Here is a 25,115-nt window from a genome sequence, read left to right on the forward strand (position 1 = left end):
TGGCATGCTATGGTATAGTATGGTATGGAATGGTTTTATGGTATGGCACGGAATGGTATGGTACGGTATGGAATGGTATGTATGCTATGGTATGGGACGTATGGTATGGTACGGTATGAAATGGTATGAAGTGGTATGTACGGTATGGAACTGTACGGAATGGTATGGTACAGTCTGTACAGTATGGTATGGTCTGGTATGGTCTGGTACACTATGGTATGGTATGTATGGTATGGTATGGAATGGAATGTATGGTATGGTCGTTATGGTATCGTATGGTACGGCATGGTATGGTACTATATGGTATGGTACGCTATGTATGGTATGGCACGGTATGGTACGATATGTATGGCATGGTACGGTAAAGTATGGTACAGTATGGTACGGTATTGTATGGTATGGTATGGTACGGTATGGTATGGAATAGTATGTATGGTATGGTATGGAATGGTATGGAATGGTACAGTATGGTATGGTATGTATGGCATGTTATGGTATAGTATTGTATGGAATGGTATATATGGTATGGTACGATGTGGTATAGTATGGTACGGTAGTGTATGGTATGGTATGGCACGGTACGGTATGGTTCGGTATGGTACGGTATGGTATGGTATGGAATCGCATGTATGGTATGGTACAGTATGGTATTGTATGGTATGGAGTGGTATGTATGGTATGGTACGGTATGGAATGAAATGTATGGTATGGTACGGTATGGTAAGGTATGGTATGGTATGGTAAGGCATGGGACGGCATGGTACGGAATGGTATATATGGTAAGGTACGGTATTTTATGGAGTGGAATGTATGGTATGCTATGGTATGGTATGGTACCATATGGAATGGAATAGTATGTATGGTATGGAATTATATGTATGGTATGATGTGGTATGATATGGTACAGTATGGTATGGAATGGAATGTATGGAATGGTACGGTATGGTATGATACGGTTTGGTATGGTACGGGATGTTATGGATGGCATGGTATGGTACGGTGTGGTATGGTATCGTATAGTATGGTATGGTATGTAATGATGTGTGTTTGGTAATATATGAAATGGTATGTATGGTACGGTACGGTACAGTATGCTATGATATGGTATGGTAAGGGATGTTACGGTATGGTATGGTATGTATGGTATGGTACGGTATGGAATAGTATGGTGTGGTATGGAATAGTACATACAGTATGGTACAGCATGGTATGGTACGGTTTGGTATGGAATAGTATGTAAGGTAATGTCGGTATTATACGGTATGGTATGGTTTGAAATGGTATGTATTGTATGGTACAGTATGAAATGGTATGTATGGTATGGTATGGTACAGTATGCTATGATATGGTATGGTGTGGGATGATATGGTATGGCATGTTAGGTATGGTATGGTATGTATAGCATGGTACGGTATGGTATGGTATGGAATGAGATGTATACTTTAATACGGTATGGTATGATAAGGTATGGTATAGAATGGTATATATGGTATGGTACGATATGGTACGGTATGGTATGGTACGGTATGGTATTTTAAGGAATGGCATGTATGTTATGATACGGTATGGTATGGTATGGAGTGGTATGTACGGTATGGTATGGTCTGGTACGGTCTAGTACGCTATGGTATGGTATGTATAGTACGGTATGGTATGGAATGGTATGTATGCTATGGTACGGTATGGTATGGTATGGAGTGGTATGTATGGAATGGTAGGGTATGATATGCTATGGAGCGGTGTGGAATGGTATGTATGGTATGGTACGGTATGGTATGGTAACATACAGTATGGTACGGTATGATATGGTACGGTGTAGTACGGAATGGTATGGTATGGTACGGTGGTATGGTACGGTATTGTATGGTATAGTATGGTACAGTATGGTATGGAATGGTATATATAGTATGGTACGATGTGGTATAGTATGGTACGGTATAGTATGGTATGGTATGGCACGGTACGGTATGATTCGGTATGGTACGGTTTGGTAATGTACGGTATGGTATGGTATGGAATGGCGTGTATGGTATCGTATGGAAAGGCATGTATGGTATGGTACAGTATGGTATTGTATGAAGTGGTATGTATGGTATGGTATGGTATGGAATGGAATGAAATGTATGGTATGGTACGGTATGGTAAGGTATGGTAAGGCATGGTACGGTATGGTATGGAATGGTATGTATGGTATGGTACGGTATGGTATGGAGTGGTATGTATGGTATGCTATGGTATGGTATGGTACCATATGGAATGGAATAGTATGTATGATATGGTATGGAATATGTATGGTATTGTGTGGAATGGTATGGTACATACAGTAAGGTATGGAATGGAATGTACAGAATGGTACGGTATGGTATATGGTATGGTATGGTACGGTATGGTATGGTACGGTGTGGTATGGTATCGTATAGTATGGTATGGTATGTAATGGTGTGTGTGTATGGTAATATATGAAATGGTATGTATGGTACGGTACGGTACAGTATGCTATGATATGATATGTGATGTTACGGTATGGTATGGCACGGTATGGTATGGTATGTATGGTATGGTACGGTAGGTGTATATGGTATGGTATGGTATGAAATGGTATAGAATGGTATGTATGGTATGGAATGGTATGGTACCGCATGTACGGTATGGTATAGTCTGGTACAGTCTGGTACGCTATGGTATGGTATGTATGGTATGGTATGGTATGTATGGTATGGAATGGAATGGTATGTATGGTATGGTTTGGTGTGGTATGGTATGATACAGTATGGTATGGAATGGCATGTAAGGTATGGTACGGTATGGTATTGTACAGAATGTATGGTATGGTACGGTATGGTGTGGTACAGTATGGCACGGTATGGTATTGAATGGTATGGTACGGTATGGTATGCTATGGTATATTATGGTATGGAATGGTAGTATGGTATGGCACGGAATGGTATCGAATGGTATGTATGCTATGGTATGGTACGTGTGGTATGGTACGGTATGAAATGGTATGGAGTGGTATGTATGGTATGGTACGGTATGGAATGGTACTGTACAGTCTGTACAGTATGGTATGGTCTGGTATGGTCTGGTACACTATTGTATGGTATGGTATGTATGGTATGGTATGGAATGGAATGTGTGGTATGGTCGGTATGGTATCGTATGGTACGGCATGATATGGTACTGTATGGTATGGTACGCTATGTATGGTATGGCACGGTATAGTATAGTACAGTATGGTACGGTATGGTTGGTAAGGTATGGAACGATATGGTATGGTCAGGTATGGAATGGTATGTATACTATGGTACAGTATGGTATTGAATAGTATATATGGTATGGTACGGCATGCTATGGTATGGTATGGTACAGTATGGTACGGTGCGGTATGGTACAGTATGGTATGCTATGGTATGGTATGGTATGTATGGTATGATACGGTATGGTATGGTACGGTATGGAATGGTATGTATGGTATGGTATGGCACGGTATGTTACGGAATGGTATGGTAGAGTATGTATGGTATTGTATGGTACGGAACTATATGGTGCGGTATTGTAAGGAATGGTATGGTATGGTATCGTACGGTAGGGTATGTTATGGAATCGAATGTATGGTATAATACAGTATGATGTGCTATGGTATGGTATGGAATGGTATGTATGGTATGGTACAAAATGGTATGGTATGGTACAGTATGGTATGGTATGGTATCATACAGTATGGTATAGTATGTAATGGTATGTGTGGTATGGTACGGTATGATATGGTGTGTATGGTGTGGTGTGGTACGGTATGCTATGATATTATATGGTATGGTATGGGTTGGTACAGTATGGTATGGCACGGTATGGTATAGTATGTATGGTATGGTACGGTATGGTACGGTATGGTATGGTATGGAATGGTGTGTATTGTATTACACGGCATGGTATGGTACGGTATGGACGGTATGGTATTGTATGTATAGTATGAAACGGTACGGTATGGAATAGTATGTATGGTATGGTATGGTATCGTACGGTATGGTATGGTTTGAAATGGAATGTATTGTATGGAACGGTATGGTATGGAATGGTATGTATGGTATGGTACAGTATGGTATGGTATAGAATGATATGTATAGTATGGTACAGTATGGCATGGAATTGTATGTATGGTATGGTATGGTACGGTATTGCACGCTATGGTACGGTACGCAATGGTACGGTATGGTATGTTATGGTACGGTAAGGTATGGTACGGTATGGTACGTTATTGTATGGTATGGTACGGTATGGTATGAAATAGTGTGTATGGTATGGTATGGAATGGTACAGTATGGTATGGTATGTATTGCATGTTATGGTATGGTATGGAATGGTATATATGGTATGGTACGATGTGGTATAGTATGGTACGGTAGTGTATGGTATGGTATGGCGTGGTATGTATGGTATGGTACGGTATTGAACGGAATATATGGTATGGTACGGTATGGTAAGGTATGGTACGGTATGGTAAGGCATGGTACAGCATGGTACGGAATGGTATGTATGGTCTGGTACGGTATGGTATGGAGTGGAATGTATGGTATGCTATGGTATGGTATGATACCATATGTAATGGAATAGTATGTATGGTATGGTATGGTATGGAATGATATGTATGGTATGGTGTGGTATGGTATGGTAAAGTATGGTATTGAATGGAATGTATGGAATGGTACGGTATGGTATGACACGGTATGGTATGGTACGGTATGGTATGGTACGGTGTGGTATGGTAGCGTATCGTATGGTATGGTATGTAATGATATGTATGTATGGTAATATATGAAACGGTATGTATGGTACGGTACGGTACAGTATGCTATGATATGGTATGGTATGGGATGTTACGGTATGGTATGGTATGTATGGTATGGTACGGTATGGAATAGTATGGTATGGTATGGAATGGTACGTACAGTATGGTACAGCATGGTATGGTACGGTTTGGTATGGAATAGTATGTATGGTAATATATGGTATCATATGGTATGGTATGGTTTGAAATGTTATGTATTGTATGGTACAGTATGAAATGGTATGTATGGTATGGTATGGTATGGTACAGTATGCTATGATATGGTATGGTGTGGCATGGTATGGTATGGCATGTTAAGTGTGGTATGGTATGGAATGGTATGTATGGTATGGTACGGTATGGTATGGTATGGAATGAGATGTATGGTTTAGTACGGTATGGTATGATAGGGTATGGTATAGAATGGTATATATGGTATGGTACGATATGGTACGGTATGGTATGGTATGGTACGGAATGGCATGTATGTAATGGTACGGTATGGTATGGTATGGAGTGGTATGTACAGTATGGTATGGTCTGGTACAGTCTAGTACGCTATGGTATGGTATGTGGGTACGGTATGGTATGGAATGGAATGTATGGTATCGTACGGTATGGTATGGTATGGAGTGGTATGTTTGGTATGGTACGGTATGGTATGGTACGGTATGGAATTAAATGGTATGTATGGTATGGTTTGGAATGATATGCATAGTATGTTGTGGTATGATATGGTATGGAATGGTATGTATGGTATGGTATGGAATGGTACGGAACTATATGGTGCGGTATTGTAAGGAAAGGTATGGTATGGTATTGTACGGTATGGTATGTTATGGAATGTGTGTATGGTATAATACAGTACGATGTGCTATGGTATGGTATGGAATGGTATGTATGGTATGGTACAAAATGGTATGGTACGGTACAGTATGGTATGGTATGGAATCATACAGTATAATATAGTATGTGATTGTATGTGTGGTATGGTACGGTATGCTATGGTATGGGTTGGTACGGTATGGTATGGCACGGTATGGTATTGTATGTATAGTATGATACGGTACGGTATGGAATAGTATGTATGGTATGGTATGGTATCGTACGGAATAGTATGTTTTGGAATAGAATGTATTGTATGGTACAGTATGGTATGGAATTGTATGTATGGTATGGTACGGTATGGTATGGTACGGTATTGCACTCTATGGTACGGTACGATATGATACGGTATGGTACGGTATGGTATGGTATGGTACGGTATGGTACGGTATTGTATGGTATGGTACGGTACGGTATGGTATAGTATGTATGGCATGGTATGGAATGGTATGAAATGGTACAGTATTGTATGGTATGTATGGCATGTTATGGTATGGTATGGAATGATATATGGTATGGTACGATGTGGTATAGTATGGTACGGTATGGCATGCTACGGTATGGTATGGTATGGAATGGCATGCATAGTATTGTACAGTATGGTATTGTGTGGTATGGAATGGTATGTATGGTATGGTAAGGTATGGTACGGTATGGTAAGGCATGGTACGGCATGGTACGGAATGGTATGTATGGTATGGTACGGTATGGCATGGTACGGTACAGTATGGTATGGTACGGTATGCTATGATATTATATGGTATGGTATGGGTTGGTACGGTATGGTATGGCACGGTATGGTATAGTATGTATGGTATGGTACGGTATGGTACGGTATGGTATGGTATGGAATGGTATGTATTGTATGATACGGCATGGTATGGTACGGTATGGACGGTATGGTATTGTATGTATAGTATGGTATGGTATCGTACGGTATGGTATGTTTTGGAATAGAAAGTATTCTATGGTATGGTATGGTATGGAATGGTATGTATGATATGGTACAGTATGGTATGGTATAAAATGATATGTATAGTATGGTACAGTATGGTATGGAATTGTATGTATGGTATGGTACGGTATGGTATGGTACGGTATTGCACGCTATGGTACGGTACGTTATGATACGGTATGGTACGGTATGGTATGTTATGGTATGGTACGGTAACGTATGGTACGGTATGGTACGGTACTGTATGGTATGGTATGGTACGGTACGGTATAGTATGTATGGCATGGTATGGAATGGTATGAAATGGCACAGTATTCTATCGTATGTATGGTATGTTATGGTATGGTATGGTATGGAATAGTATATGGTATGGTACGATGTGGTATAGTATGGTACGGTATGGCATGGTACGGTATGGTATGGTATGGAATGGTAAGGTATGGTACGGTATGGTAAGGCATGGTACGGCATGGTACGGAATGGTATGTATGGTATGGTACGGTATGGCATGGTACGGTACAGTATGGTATGGTATCATACAGTATGGTATAGTATGTGATTGTACGTGTGGTATGGTACGGTATGATATGGTGTGTATGGTATGGTATGGTACGGTATGCTATGATATTGTATGGTATGGGTTGGTACGGTATGGTATGGCACGGTATGGTATAGTATGTATGGTATGGTACGGTATGGTACGGTATGGTATGGTATGGAATGGTATGTATTGTATGATGCGGCATATTATGGTACGGTATGGACGGTATGGTATTGTATGTATAGTATGATACGGTACGGTATGGAATAGTATGTATGGTATGGTATGGTATCGTACGGTATGGTATTGTTTGTAATGGAATGTATTGTATGGTACGGTATGGTATGGAATGGTATGTATGTTGTGGTACAGTATGGTATGGTATAGAATGATATCTATAGTATGGTACAGTATGGTATGGTACGGTATAGAATGGTACGGTATTGCACGCTATGGTACGGTACGATATTGCCACCTAGTGTTGCCAGGTGGCGCAAGCTGTCCGCGAAGACGATGAGGTTGCGATCGTGCTATCGCGGATCGGCCGCCATTACCGTCTCCTCTTGCCGACTCCAGCTGTTGAAGCGTCTCTCCGTGAGAACTCCGTGACAATTTGGTGGAGGTGCTGGGTACGAGTATCCCATGCAAGAAACCCCTCCAGGGAGCCGTGCCGCCAGCCCTGCGCCGATTGACACCCCGGTACACCGCTTCAGCCGGAGGCTGCAGGGACTTTCACCGGAGCTTGGACCACTCGCGACAGTCATGATACCAGCCACCGGTATTCTCACGCAAGCTGCCGGTGCTACACCTGCCCACTATATCTTGCAGACCCCGCGGGTTCCCAAGGCCTTCCACGGGGACCTTTTCGAAGACGTGGAGGACTGGTTCCTTCACTTCGAGCGTGTGGCTGCTTATAACCAGTGGGACGACGCCGCGAAACTAAGAAACGTCTACTTTAGCCTAGAGGATGGCGCCCGCACGTGGTTTGAGAACCGTGAGGAAGTTCTAACTTCCTGGCGAGAGTTTCGCCGTCGCCTGCTGGAGGCCTACACCAGCGCGGATCGCCGCGAAAGAGCGGAGCGGGCAATCCAGTCCCGCGTCCAGCTACCGAACGAAAGCGTACAAATGTACGTCGAGGACATGACGCGGCTCTTCAGGAGAGCTGATCCTGCCATGCCTGAAGAGAAGAAACTTCGGCACCTAATGAGAGGCGTCAAAGAGCAGCTGTTCGCAGGCCTCGTGCGCAGCCCACCATCTACAGTTGCTGCATTTCTTTCGGAAGCCACAACGATGGAGAAGGTCCTGCAACAGCGTTGCGCCAGTTACGACCGGCCCGTGCATGCTGCTGCAGTCACATCATCGTTTGCCACCATCGGACAGTATCCTGATGATTTGCGGGAACTTATTCGCACAATCGTGCGTGAGGAGCTTCACAAATTTTGTAGCCCGTCGCAGCCTGCGCTCGGTTCCATCTCCGCTCTTGTACGAGAGGAGGTGCAACAGGCGTTCCGGGGCCCTGTTCCTGTGGTCGACGTACCACCTCTGCCTGGGGACTACCACCGTCCGACGTACGCCGAAGTTGCAAGGCGTCCGGCTCCCGCTTCGCCGCCACCAATTCACGCCACGCCTCAAGCCCCGCGGCCCTCTGTGCAACCGGTGCAGTACTTCGAGGATCGTCGAGCACCCCTCCGAAAGGCCGACGTTTGGCGTACACCTAACCGACGACCGCTCTGTTTTCACTGCGGAGAGCCAGGTCATCTTTATCGAAATTGTTATTACCGACGCATCGGCATCCAAGGCTTCCGCACCGGCTCACCGAGACCCCGTCAAGGTGAACGACCCCCTGAAATTGAAGAATTCTTTGCGGACCGGCGCAATCCATCCCGAGCGCAGCGGCAGTCGCGCTCACGCTCACCGAGGCGCTCTTCCCCGACACCTCCCTTCTTCTCGCGAGCGGCACCGGGCCGATCGCCAAGTCCTCGTCGGGAAAACTGAAACCCGCGACCTTCGGGGGCGAGGTCGCTGGGGGGCGCTGTGCTGAAGACCTCCCGTCGTCGCCGCTACAATCCGACAAAAACCCGCCGACGCCATCACCAGAGTTAAAAAACCGTGTTCCTTTAGAAATTCCCGTTCTTATCGATGGTCGCAGAGTAAGCGCATTAGTTGATACCGGGGCCGATTATTCGATCTTAAGTGGACAACTGGCGACCATTCTGAAAAAAGTGATTACCCCTTGGCCTGGCGCGCACCTTCGAACTGCCGGCGGTCATCTGGTTACGCCCAAGGGTATGTGCACTGCTCGCGTTCAGATCAGCAAGTCCACGTTCGTCGTCAGCTGCATCGTCCTGGGCGAGTGTTCTCGGGACCTAATCCTCGGCATCGACTTTCTGCGGGAGTATGGAGCAATTATCGATCTGCGCAACCAAATCGTCATGTTTTCCACAGAGCAAGCCGCCGAACTCGACAACTCCTGGCAACGCAGTGCCGCACTTCGCGTTTTCGCCGACAGCGTCACACTTCCGCCCCGTAGCAGTGTTTTGATTGAAGTCGCCTGGGCTGAGTTGCACGACGCTGAAGCAGTCACCGAGGCTAATCATTCGCTCCTCCTGACTCAAGGCATCTGCGTCGCTCGAAGCTTACTAACAATTCGCGCTGGCCGGTCTGCGATCCTTGTTACAAATTTTTCTCCAGAGCACCGGCACCTTTTCTCTGGAACTGCGATCGCTACCGCTGAAGCGGTTGTGGATGTTCCGGTCTGCTTTGCGTTCGCGGCAGCGGCCCCTGACGACCAATCATCGCGCGCCACTGACGACCAATCTGTTCCGAATGTCGACATCAACTGCAACCTCCCCGAAGGAAAGCGCCTGGCCTTAGAGCACTTGCTATTGGAGTATAAACAGTGTTTCGCTTCTTCGTCGAAAGTTCGTCAAACGCCCCTAACGCCACACCGGATCATTACGTATGACGACGCTCGCCCTATCCGCCAGCATGCTTATCGTGTTTCCGCCAAAGAACGGGAAGTAATCCAAAAGCAAGTTCAGGAGATGAATGACGACTTTGTAGTTCAACCTTCCCAAAGCCCGTGGTCTTCGCCTGTTGTCCTTGTTAAAAAGAAGGATGGAACACTTCGATTCTGCGTGGACTACCGTAAATTAAACAATGTGACTAAAAAGGACGTCTACCCGTTGCCCCGCATTGATGACTCCCTGGACAGATTACGGCGTGCTAAGTACTTTTCATCCATTGACCTGAAGAGCGGTTATTGGCAAATTGAAGTGGACGAACGGGACCGCGAAAAAACTGCCTTCGTTACACCAGATGGCCTCTATGAATTCAAAGTGCTGCCTTTTGGCTTGTGCTCTGCGCCAGCGACGTTTCAACGGATGATGGACACTGTCCTCACCGGCCTCAAGTGGCAAAGTTGTCTTGTATACCTGGACGACGTTGTCGTTTTTTAAGAAACTTTTGAACAGCATCTCGTGCGCCTGCGAACTGTCCTCAGAGCCCTCCATTCCGCTGACCTTACGCTGAAGCCCCAGAAGTGCCACTTCGGTTACACAGAGCTCAGGTTCCTCGGTCACGTTGTGAGCGCCGACGGAGTTCGACCCGACCCCGACAAGACAGCCGCCGTCGCCAATTTTCCTACTCCGACTGACAAGAAAGCTGTCCAGCGTTTTCTGGGTCTCTGTGCATATTACCGACGGTTTATTGCGGACTTCACAAAGATTGCAGAGCCGTTGACGCGCCTCACCAGGAGCAACATCTCCTTCGTTTGGACAATAGACCAAGAGACGGCTTTCTCTTCGCTCCGCCAACGCCTTCAGACATCTCCCGTTCTTGCACACTTCGACGAAGAGGCCGACACCGAGATCCACACCGACGCCAGCAATATCGGTCTTGGAGCTGTCCTTGTCCAACACCAAGAGGGCATTGAGAGAGTTATAGCCTATGCTAGCCGTACTCTCTCCCGCGCCGAACGCAATTACTCTATGTCAGAGAAGGAATGCCTTGCTGTCGTATGGGCCACCATGAAATTTCGCCCTTACCTTTATGGCCGCGCATTCAAAGTCGTAACCGACCACCACTGCCTATGCTGGCTGGCTAATTTGCGAGACCCGTCTGGACGATTGGCTCGCTGGAGTTTACGGCTCCAAGAATTCGACATTACCATCGTATATAAGTCGGGCCGTAAACACGAAGACGCCGACACGCTGTCGCGTGCACCACTCGACTCTTCCGGTCCCGAAATCGACGACGACAGCGGTTTCCTCGGTATACTTAATGCATCGGACATAATAGCCCGGCAGCGGGCTGACACGGACCTCCGACCGCTGATTGACAACCTTGAAGGTCACGCCATGCCTCTACCACGACACTTCGCTCGACGTCTCGGCTCTTTCTGTTTGCGCGAAGGTATCTTATACAAGAAGAACTCGAGAGGCCAAGAAAGAGCTTACCTTCTGGTACTTCCGGCCGATCTTCGCGCCGACATTTTATTGGCATGCCACGACGAGCCCACTTCAGGCCATCTGGGTTTTTCCCGGACGCTCGCCAGGATACGCAACATGTACTACTGGCCCGGACTCTCGGAAGATGTCCAAAGGTACGTAAAAAGCTGCCGTGAATGCCAGCGCCGGAAGACGCCACCGCTTAAGCCGGCGGGTTTTCTCAAGCCCGTTACTACACCCCGCTCTCCGTTCGATCAAATAGGAATGGACCTTCTCGGTCCTTTTCCGTTGTCACTCTCAGGAAACAAGTGGATCATAGTCGCTACTGACTATTTGACTCGCTACGCCGGGACCAAGGCGATACCCTGTGCCACAGCATCAGAGGTCGCCGACTTTTCATGCAAAACATCGTCTTGCGGCACGGAGCCCCTTCGTGCGTTATTACCGACAGAGGCACAACGTTTACAGCGCAGCTAATCGACCATATATTTACGTTGAGCTGCACTAGCCATCGCAAGACCACAGCTTATCATCCGCAGAGCAATGGGCTAACCGAACGCTTAAACAAGACCGGACATGCTGTCAATGTACGTAGACGTTCAGCACAAAACTTGGGATGAGGTGCTACCGTACGTCACATTTGCGTACAACACGGCCCTCCAGGAGACTACACGCTTTACTCCCTTTCGTCTTGTATATGGACGTGAAGTCCAGAGCATGCTTGACGCGATGCTACCATGCCTCGATGACGACCAACTCGCACCCGATGTTCATGAAATTGCCCAACGCGCTGAAGAAGCCCGTCAGCTTGCCCGCGTACACATCGGCCAGCAGCAGGGCCCTGATGCGCGCCGTTACAACCTTCGACACCGACAGGTCGACTACAATCCCGGTGAACAAGTTTGGGTGTGGACACCTGTCCGCCGCCAGGGCTTGTCCGAGAAACTACTCCGCCGGTACTTTGGCCCCTATAAAGTGCTACGGCGTATCAGTGATGTTACCTATGAAGTGGTTCCCGACGGTGCCGCGCAACCGAGACGTCGACAGCCCAACAGCTCTGACATTGTGCACGTTGTGCGGCTTAAGCCGTACTATGCCCGATAACGGCTTAGCGGCCCTCCGTTGTGACTCTGTGTGTGCTCCGTTTTCCTCGCGTTCTTTTCTGTTTCCCTTCTGAACCTTAGCGCGCCTACGCTGCTGGCGGCCCCACTGCGATGCCCTTCTTTTTCGGAGGGGGGAATAATGCCACCTAGTGTTGCCAGGTGGCGCAAGCTGTCCGCGAAGACGATGAGGTTGCGATCGTGCTATCGCGGATCGGCCGCCATTACCGTCTCCTCTTGCCGACTCCAGCTGTTGAAGCGTCTCTCCGTGAGAACTCCGTGACAATATGATACGGTATGGTACGGTATGGTATGTTATGGTATGGTACGGTAAGGTATGGTACGGTATGGTAGGGTATTGTATGTTATGGTATGGTACGGTATGGTATGGAATAGTATGTATGGTATGGTATGGAATGGTATGGAATGGTACAGTATGGTATGGTATGTATGGCATGTTATGGTATAGTATGGTATGGAATGGTATATATGGTATGGTACGATGTGGAATAGTATGGTACGGTAGTGTATGGTATGGTATGGCACGGTACGGTATGGTACGGTATGGAATGGAATGTATGGTATGGTATGGTATGGTATGGTAAGGTATGGTACGGTAGGGTAAGGCATGGGACGGCATGGTACAGAATGGTATGTATGGTATGGTACGGTATGGTATGGAGTGGAATGTATGGTATGCTATGGTATGGTATGGTACCATATGGAATGGAATAGTATGTATGGTATGGTATGGAATTATATGTATGGTATGATGTGGTATGATATGGTACAGTATGGTATGGATGGAATGTATGGAATGGTACGGTATGGTATGATACGGTTTGGTATGGTACGGTATGTTATGGATGGCATGGTATGGTACGGTGTGGTATGGTATCGCATAGTATGGTATGGTATGTAATGATGTGTGTTTGGTAATATATGAAATGGTATGTATGGTACGGTACGGTACAGTATGCTATGATATGGTATGGTAAGGGATGTTACGGTATGGTATGGTATGTATGGTATGGTACGGTATGGAATAGTATGGTATGGTATGGAATGGTACATACAGTATGGTACAGCATGGTATGGTACGGTTTGGTATGGAATAGTATGTATGGTAATGTATGGTATCATACGGTATGGTATGGTTTGAAATGGTATGTATTGTATGGTACAGTATGAAATGGTATGTATGGTATGGTATGGTACAGTATGCTATGATATGGTATAGTGTGGGATGGTATGGTATGGCATGTTAGGTATGGTATGGTATGGAATGGTATGTATAGCATGGTACGGTATGGTATGGTATGGAATGAGATGTATACTTTAATACGGTATGTTATGATAAGGTATGGTATAGAATGGTATATATGGTATGGTACGATATGGTACGGTATGGTATGGTACGGTATGGTATGGTACGGAATGGCATGTATGTTATGATATGGTATGGTATGGTATGGAGTGGTATGTACGGTATGGTACGGTCTAGTGCGCTATGGTATGGTATGTATAGTACGGTATGGTATGGAATGGTATGTATGGTATGGTATGGTATGGAGTGGTATGTATGGAATGGTAGGGTATGATATGCTATGGTATGGTGTGGAATGGTATGTATGGTATGGTACGGTATGGTATGGTAACATACAGTATGGTACGGTATGATATGGTACGGTATTGTATGGTATGGTATGGTACAGTATCGTATGGAATGGTATATATAGTATGGTACGATGTGGTATAGTATGGTACGGTATAGTATGGTATGGTATGGCACGGTACGGTATGATTCGGTATGGTACGGTTTGGTAATGTACGGTATGGTATGGTATGGAATGGCATGTATGGTATGGTATGGAAAGGCATGTATGGTATGGTACAGTATGGTATTGTATGAAGTGGTATGGTATGGAATGGAATGGAATGTATGGTATGGTACGGTATGGTAAGGTATGGTAAGGCATGGTACGGTATGGTATGGAATGGTATGTATGGTATGGTACGGTATGGTATGGAGTGGTATGTATGGTATGCTATGGTATGGGTGGTACCATATGGAATGGAATAGTATGTATGATATGGTATGGAATATGTATGGTATGGTGTGGAATGGTATGGTACACACAGTAAGGTATGGAATGGAATGTATAGAATGGTACGGTATGGTATGATATGGTATGGTATGGTACGGTATGGTATGGTACGGTGTGGTATGGTATCGTATAGTATGGTATGGTATGTATTGGTGTGTGTGTATGGTAATATATGAAATGGTATGTATGGTAAGGTACGGTACAGTATGCTATGATATGATATGTGATGTTACGGTATGGTATGGCACGGTATGGTATGGTATGTATGGTATGGTACGGTAGGTGCATATGGTATGGTATGGTATGAAATGGTATAGAATGTTATGTATGGTATGGAATGGTATGGTAATGCATGTACGGTATGGTATAGTCTGGTACAGTCTGGTACGCTATGGTATGGTATGTATGGTATGGTATGGTATGTATGGTATGGAATGAAATGGTATGTATGGTATGGTTTGGTGTGGTATGGTATGATACAGTATGGTATGGAATGGCATGTAAGGTATGGTACGGTATGGTATTGTACAGAATGTATGGTATGGTACGGTATGGTGTGGTACAGTATGGCACGGAATGGTATTGAATGGTATGGTACGGTATGGTATGCTATGGTATAGTATGGTATGGAATGGTAGTATGGATGGCACGGAATGGTATGGTATCGAATGGTATGTATGCTATGGTATGGTACGTGTGGTATGGTACGGTATGAAATGGTATGGAGTGGTATGTATGGTATGGTACGGTATGGATTGGTACTGTACAGTCTGTACAGTATGGTATGGTCTGGTATGGTCTGGTACACTATTGTATGGTATGGTATGTATGGTATGGTATGGAATGGAATGTGTGGTATGGTCGGTATGGTATCGTATGGTACGGCATAATATGGTACTGTATGGTATGGTACGCTATGTATGGTATGGCACGGTATAGTATAGTACATTATGGTACGGTATGGTTGGTAAGGTATGGAACGATATGGTATGGTCAGGTATGGAATGGTATGTATACTATGGTACAGTATGGTATTGAATAGTATATATGGTATGGTATGGTATGCTATGGTATGGTATGGTACAGTATGGTACGGTGCGGTATGGTACAGTATGGTATGCTATGGTATGGTATAGTATGTATGGTATGATACGGTATGGTATGGTACGGTATGGAATGGTATGTATGGTATGGTATGGCACGGTATGTTACGGAATGGTATGGTAGAGTATGTATGGTATTGTATGGTACGGAACTATATGGTGCGGTATTGTAAGGAATGGTATGGTATGGTATCGTACGGTATGGTATGTTATGGAATCGAATGTATGGTATAATACAGTATGATGTGCTATGGTATGGTATGGAATGGTATGTATGGTATGGTACAAAATGGTATGGTACGGTACAGTATGGTATGGTATGGTATCATACAGTATGGTATAGTATGTAATGGTATGTGTGGTATGGTACGGTGTGATATGGTGTGTATGGTGTGGTGTGGTACGGTATGCTATGATATTATATGGTATGGTATGGGTTGGTACGGTATGGTATGGCACGGTATGGTATAGTATGTATGGTATGGTACGGTATGGTACGGTATGGTATGGTATGGAATGGTGTGTATTGTATTATACGGCATGGTATGGTACGGTATGGACGGTATGGTATTGTATGTATAGTATGAAACGGTACGGTATGGAATAGTATGTATGGTATGGTATGGTATCGTACGGTATGGTATGGTTTGGAATGGAATGTATTGTATGGAACGGTATGGTATGGAATGGTATGTATGGTATGGTACAGTATGGTATGGTATAGAATGATATGTATAGTATGGTACAGTATGGCATGGAATTGTATGTATGGTATGGTATGGTACGGTATTGCACGCTATGGTACGGTACGCAATGGTACGGTATGGTACGGTATGGTATGTTATGGTACGGTAAGGTATGGTACGGTATGGTACGTTATTGTATGGCATGGTATGGTACGGTATGGTATGAAATAGTGTGTATGGTATGGTATGGAATGGTACAGTATGGTATGGTATGTATTGCATGTTATGGTATGGTATGGAATGGTATATATGGTATGGTACAATGTGGTATAGTATGGTACGGTAGTGTATGGTATGGTATGGCGTGGTATGTATGGTATGGTACGGTATTGAATGGAATATATGGTATGGTACGGTATGGTAAGGTATGGTACGGTATGGTAAGGCATGGTACGGAATGGTATGTATGGTCTGGTACGGTTTGGTATGGAGTGGAATGTATGGTATGCTATGGTATGGTATGGTACCATATTGAATGGAATAGTATGTATGGTATGGTATGGTATGGAATGATATGTATGTTATGGTGTGGTATGGTATGGTAAAGTATGGTATTGAATGGTATGGTATGGAATGGTACGTACAGTATGGTACAGCATGGTATGGTACGGTTTGGTATTTGGCAGCGGCGGCATCAACCCTCGTGCACGGCATCTGAGCCTCTCCTCTGTGTATTTACAGTTTTCCCCGACCCGGTGTTCTGGAACCTGAAGGACAGCAATTTGCGGCAACGCACTGATTCCACCGACTTCACACTTTCACACGCGGCCACATCGGCCTGAAATTGCTGTGGACATATTCGAGACGGCTCGGCAAACCCGGGAATACCCATCGCCATTGCACCAGCGCCGACAGCGACAACCGGCAACAAGTCCCCCGAGGGGCGTCGTTCGTCATTTGGCAGCGGCGGCATCAACCCTCGTGCACGGCATCTGAGCCTCTCCTCTGTGTATTTACAGTTTTCCCCGACCCGGTGTTCTGGAACCTGAAGGACAGCAATTTGCGGCAACGCACTGATTCCACCGACTTCACACTTTCACACGCGGCCACATCGGCCTGAAATTGCTGTGGACATATTCGAGACGGCTCGGCAAACCCGGGAATACCCATCGCCATTGCACCAGCGCCGACAGCGACAACCGGCAACAAGTCCCGCGAGGGGCGTCGTTCGTCATTTGGCAGCGGCGGCATCAACCCTCGTGCACGGCATCTGAGCCTCTCCTCTGTGTATTTACAGGTTGGTTGATATTATTCTGTACTGCTTTTTTCTTTTTGTTGTTTTATCACCGCCTATGCCGCTGCTGCCAAAGACCTCTTGTTATTTTTTTCTGCTTTGCCACGGTTTTAACCATGTCGCGTTGTTGTGCGTGCCGATCGCGGGTTCCCGACAATGGGCCGCATATGACCTGTTCAGAATGCCAATTTACTTTTCATCTGGGTGTATGTTCTGGTATAAGTGACGAAACATGGAATTCCAAACGCGGTTCTTTCAAGAAATCTTGGAAGTGTGACCGGTGTAGCAAGGGTTCACGAAGCGATGACTCGGAGAGCCCCAACTTAGACAGCGACTTAGCAGCGCACTTGCTAGCAATTCAGACCAAACTCGATACTCTTCTAGCTCTCCCTAAACTGGTAGACGCACTTGACTCCAGCGTGAAGTTCCTGTCAGACAAGTTCGATGAATTTCAGGATCGTCTTCAAATTCAAGAGCAAGCGACAAAAAAACTAGCCGAACGCATGGATCAGATAGAAAAGGCCGACTCTTCCAGTGAACTGCAACAGATAATGCAAGATGTAGATAACCTGGAGTGGCGTAGCCGTCGCAACAACATTGAATTTCACGGCATTCCTGAAACTGAAAACGAGAACTTGCTCGCAAAAATAAATGAATTAGCCCCTAGACTGGATATTCAGCCACTAACAAAGCAAGATATCACCGCACTACATCGGCTTCCTGCGAAACAAGGCAAAACACGGGGCATCATTGCTCGCTTCGTCAGTCATGAACATCGTGACGCCTGGCTGGCAAAGCGACAGACACTAAGGAATGAACCTGGTGAGATGTTTATGTGCGAAAACATGACAAGGCTTTCCCGCAGTCTTCTGACAAAAACGAAGGAGTGGGCGAAGAACGCAGGCTACGCTTTCGTATGGCACACGAACGGAAAAGTGCTAGTCCGGAAGAAGAGCGGAGATAATGCTGTGGTGATTCGCACGGTTCAGGATCTTGATGATCTGCAGTGATTATTCTTGGCAAGTTTGTTTTTCTTTGAAATTTTCTTCCACAATGAAAAACCTGCCCACACTTTCAGTTTTTCATCTTAATGCCAGGAGTTTACGCAACAAGTATGATGAAGTAATTTCTTTTTTGTCGGAACCTAATCATTCCTATGACATCATTTGTTTTACAGAGACCTGGTTCTCATGTGATGACGAGTGTTTTTCACTTTCCGGATATGATGTTGTATCTGCATGTCGCTGTAGGAGGCGTGGTGGTGGTATCGCTGTATACATCCGATCAAAGCTTAATTATAAGGTACTTCCGGAGTTCAAGATAATTGGCGATAATTATGAATGCATAGTTATACAGTGTCGTGGTATGATTTTCTCTGTCATGTACCGTCCTCCATCAGGCGTTCTCCGTGACTTTATGCAGTTTACTGAAAAGATACTTGAACTCAGTGTTCAGCTGAAGTCTGAAAGCGTTCTTGTGGGTGATTTCAACCTGAATGCTTCCCTTGACAATCAAGCCTACTTACAATTCAAAGAGTTATACGAGTCTTATGGTTGCTCCAACGTAATCACCACACCGACAAGAATTACACCAAGTTCCCAAAGTATTCTTGAACTGTGCGTTACAAGTTTCCCTCGTGAGAATGTAAAATCAGGCACCCTGGTCTGCAGTTTAAGCGATCATTTGCCAATATATTGTGTGTTACCCTGCAAACACACAGTCGCCCCCGAACACAAAGTATTAATTAGAGATTACTCCGAGTACAATGTTAACAAGTTTAGGGACATGCTGACAAATGTTGACTGGAACATAATTTTGGAGCTCTCGAACCCCGATGCCGCTTACGACGCTTTCCTTTCATGCTTTGTATCTGCTTATAACACATGTTTTCCCCTCAAGCCCCGAAAAAAGAACAAAAAAGTACGAAAGCCCTGGATTTCTCGTGAATTGTTTCAAAGAATCAAACAGAAAAACCGACTTTTCCAAACATTCTTGCAAACAAAAGATGAAAGTGACTTTCATGCATTCAAGAAAGTACGAAATCTGCTAAATTCAGACTTAAAAAAAGCAAAGCTCAAATACTACACACATAAATTTACACAGGTGAACGGTAATACACGACTGGTATGGCAAACCATGAGAGAGTTAATCTATAAGAATGCAGAAACAAAAAAAGTGAAATTTCGGAATGCCGATCTGTCTGAAGCAGAGGTTTCAAACCTGTTTAATGAGCATTTTCTCGCTGCTGGTGCTCCTTTAGCCGACGCAACAAATGTCCCTTCTTCTACACCTTGGGAAAATTAGGTCACTGCAAGTAATCCGAATACAATATTTTTGTCCCCCACTGATTTCAGCGAGGTGCAAGATATAATTATGTCTCTAAAAGACGGTTGTGCATCTGGCACTGATGAGATCAGACCAAAACCACTGAAGGCTGTGAGTCAAATAGTTAGTACTCCTATTGCACACATCTGCAATCTTATAATAGAAAAGGGAGTTTTCCCAGCCAAAATGAAACTTGCTCGTGTGACGGCTATACACAAGGGAGGCTCTTTCGATGACGTGAACAATTACAGGCCGATCTCTGTGCTTTCTGTATTTTCGAAAATAGCTGAGCATAATATAAACAAAAGGCTTGTTGGATTTCTAACCTCGCAAAATATTATCGTAAGGCAACAGTTCGGCTTCCAGAAAAACAAATCTCCAGAAACAGCACTACTTGGAATAAAAGATGAAATTCTGCACAATATCGAAAACAAGGCATTAACTCTGGGTATATTCCTCGATTTTAGAAAAGCGTTCGACAGTGTCCAACATGATATACTTATAAAAAAGCTTCAGCATTACGGTGTCAGGGGTATAGCTGGTACTCTCCTCATGAGTTATTTAACTTCACGTGAGCAGTATACTGTCATCAATGGTGAATGTTCAGAGACAAACACTCTGTTGTATGGTGTACCACAAGGGTCCATCCTAGGGCCAGTCTTATTTCTCATCTATATTAATGATATTGTAAATATACCGGGTGCCTCGAATTTGGTTTTATATGCGGACGACACCAATGTGTTCTTTTCGGGTAGGGATTTAGATGCGCTGTTCAGAAAGGCGAACAATTGGATGTTGGGCTTAACCTCATGGCTGGGAAGTAACCGGCTCGCATTAAACATAAACAAAACAAAGTATGTACTCTTTCGTTCCAAAGGTACAGAAATGTATACAATTCCGTGTTTAAAATTTAATGGCCTGGACATACAACAGTCTTCTACTACCAGATTTCTAGGTGTGACATTCCACGAAAATCTCTTATGGAATGCTCACATCCACACACTTAGAACTGATCTCTCTCGTGCCTTAGGCATCTTAAACAGACTGAGGTGTTACCTGCCAGCTTCTATCAAACGACTAGTGTACTACTCCCTTATACATTCACGTTTTAGCTATTGTTCTCTTGTGTGGCAAACCACAACGAAAACAAATTTAGATTCCTTACTATCAATACAAAAAAGAGCAATACGCGCTATCAGTAACTTAGAGCTGTCCTCTAGTTGTGCGCCCTACTATAGATCGCATAGAATACTCCAAATGCCTCAGTTCTACAAATACAGACTAAGCCTGGAAGTTTACCGCCAATACCGGTTGGATAAATCTACCTTTGAAACAAAATACCAAGAAAAAAGAAGTGTGTACGATTTAAGAAAAAGCATCATAGTCAAGCCCCGAGCTCGAACAAACTATGGACATCAAAGATTAAGCTGTCAGATAGCAGATTTATTAAACAACTATCCCGTCATTCACGACCTATTAACTGAAAATCTTTCATTAGGCAGGTTTAAGAAAACACTCAAGGGATTATTCTTAACGGAAGACTAGTGTGTTATGTTTTCATGTTTTTTTTCTTGTTTTCAATTTTATGTTCCATGTGCTTCAAGTTCGATAGTTTACATGTATTTTATGTTTGGAAGTGTTTTGTTAACATGTATTGCTAGCAGAAGTTGCTGCACTTATTCTTGTACTCTGTTTCCTGTACATATTCTTGCACTGTAAAAAAAATATATATATATATATATAATAAGGGGGTTGGGGGATACAGTTTCATCTAAGACATTTCTCTGCATGTAAACTCTGTTGAAACTCTGCATGAGTGTCAAACCGCTGCTTGCCACAGGGTGGCGTGACCTCGTCAGGCACTTTTCCGCCTTTTGTCACGTCCCCCAAGACAATAGTCTTGTATTATTGTCTTGAATAAAAAATGATTGATTGATTGATTGATTGATTGAAATAGTATGTATGGTAATATATGGTATCATATGGTATGGTATGGTTTGAAATGTTATGTATTGTATGGTACAGTATAAAATGGTATGTATGGTATGGTATGGTACAGTATGATATGATATGGTATGGTGTGGCATGGTATGGTATGGCATGTTTAGTGTGGTATGGTATGGAATGGTATGTATGGTATGGTATGGTATGGTACGGTATGGTATGGTACGGTATTGCACGCTATGGTACGGTACGATATGATACGGTATGGTATGTTATGGTATGGTACGGTAATGTATGGTACGGTATGGTACGGTATTGTATGGTATGGTAGGGTACGGTATGGTATAGTATGTATGGCATGGTATGGAATGGTATGAAATGGTACAGTATTGTATGGTATGTATGGCATGTTATGGTATGGTATGGAATGGTATATGGTATGGTACGATGTGGTATACTATGGTACGGTGTGGCATGGTACGGTATGGTATGGTATGGAATGGCATGCATGGTATGGTACAGTATGGTATTGTATGGTATGGAATGGTATGTATGGTATGGTAAGGTATGGTAAGGCATGGTACGGCATGGTACGGAAGGGTATGTATGGTATGGTACGGTATGGCATGGTACGGTACAGTATGGTATAGTATGGTATCATACAGTATGGTATAGTATGTGATTGTATGTGTGGTATGGTACGGTATGATATGGTGTTTATGGTATGGTATGGTACGGAATGCTTTGATATTATATGGTAAGGTATGGGTTGGTACGGTATGGTATGGCACGGTAAGGTATAGTATATATGGTATGGTACGGTATGGTACGGTATGGTATGGAATGGTATGTATTGTATGATGCGGCATGGTATGGTACGGTATGGACGGTATGGTATTGTATGTATAGTATAGTACGGTACGGTATGGAATAGTATGTATGGTATGGTATCGTACGGTATGGTATGGTTTGGAATGGAATGTATTGTATGGTACGGTATGGTATGGAATGGTATGTATGGTGTGGTACAGTATGGTATGGTATAGAATGATATGTATAGTATGGTACAGTATGGTATGGAATTGTATGTATGGTATGGTACGGTATAGTATGGTACGGTATTTCACGCTATGGTACGGTACGATATGATACGGCATGGTACGGTATGGTATGGTATGGTACGGTAAGGTATGGTACGGTATGGTATGGTATTGTATGGTATGGTACGGTATGGTATGGAATAGTATGTATGATATGGTATGGAATGGTATCGAATGGTACAGTATGGTATGGTATGTATGGCATGTTATGGTATAGTATGGTATGGAATGGTATATCATCATCATCATCATTTCATCATCATCATCATTTATTATACCCTTAAAGGCCTCTGTTGAGGCATTACATAAGGGGGGGGGGACAAAGCAAATGCAACTAAGAATAATACGTTAATACAACAAAACATAATGCAATACAATAAAATGAAAAACGATACATCACAATACAACGTTGGTCAATAATGAAGGGCACAAGGCTGAATTAGGCGGTAACAACTACAACAACAACAAGAAAAATAATAAGTTAACTGGGTGAAGTTTGAGAAGTGTCTTTTATTCAGTACAGTGATTAATTAATGCCTGTCGAAATTTAGTAGCGTCGCGCTCGTTAACAATGTAGTCGGGTAGCAGGTTCCAATTTTCTATTGCAGTTGGAAGAAAAGATTTATTAAATGCCAAGGTCGATTCATGTATACGTTGAATGCTGAGGAGGTTAAACAGGCGGCGCGATGTTCTGATGGGAGCTAGTAATAATGTGTCACGAAGATCAGGAAAATTGTAATATAACTTATGAAAGAGGCAGAGTCGTGCGATTTTCCGTCGGAGCTCTAGTGGCGGGATGTTAAGTGAAGATTTAATACTGGTGATACTGCTGTGTCTATTGTAATTTGAGGATATAAAACGGGCTGCTCTGTTTTGAACGGCTTCTAAGGTGTTAATTAAGTATGCTTGGTGAGGATTCCATATAGCCGCTGCATAATCAAGTATGGTACGGGTGAATGTTTCGTATGCTAATTTTCGAACAGGAGGAGGGGCTAGGTACAGGGATCTTCGGATGAGGCCAAGTGATTTTGATGCTCTAGATGCTAGATATAAGATGTGTTCCGACCAGGTTAATTTGCTGGAGATGGTGATTCCAAGGTACCGATATGATTGGACTTGGGTTACCGTGTTTGACAGGAGTGAATATGCAGATCTGATGTTGGAACGTTTTCGCGATACTTGCATGAATTGGCACTTTGAGACATTCAGCTGCATAAGCCAGTCGGAACACCACCGTTCTATTATGTGTAAGTCGTTCTGAAGCGATAGTTGATCCCTGTTAGTGACAATGCGACGATAAAGGATGCAATCATCCGCAAAAAGCCGAATAGTGGATGAAACACCGGAAGGAAGGTCATTAATGAAGATTAGAAAAAGAAGTGGGCCAAGAACGGAACCTTGGGGAACGCCAGAGATAACGTTAGTAGTGCCTGAAGGATGATTGTCGATTACTGTGTATTGGGAGCGACCTGTTAAAAAGCAATGTATCCATGATAAAACGAGAGGATCAATAAACAGTCCGGAGAGTTTAGACATGAGGCGAAGATGGGGCACGCGATCGAAGGCTTTAGAAAAATCTAAAAAGATAATGTCAGTTTGGAATGAAGAGTCCATATTTAAGTGGAGGTCAGTGGTAAATTCAAATAGCTGAGTTTCACACGAAAAACCGGAACGGAAACCATGCTGCTTAGTAAAAAAGAAATTGTTCTGATCGAGGTGTGATGCAACATGTGAATATATGACGTGCTCTAGAAGCTTACAGGCAATGCATGTAAGAGATATTGGGCGATAATTTGAGGGA

Source organism: Amblyomma americanum, chromosome 1, assembly GCF_052857255.1.
Source record: "Amblyomma americanum isolate KBUSLIRL-KWMA chromosome 1, ASM5285725v1, whole genome shotgun sequence".
NCBI lineage: Eukaryota > Metazoa > Arthropoda > Arachnida > Ixodida > Ixodidae > Amblyomma > Amblyomma americanum.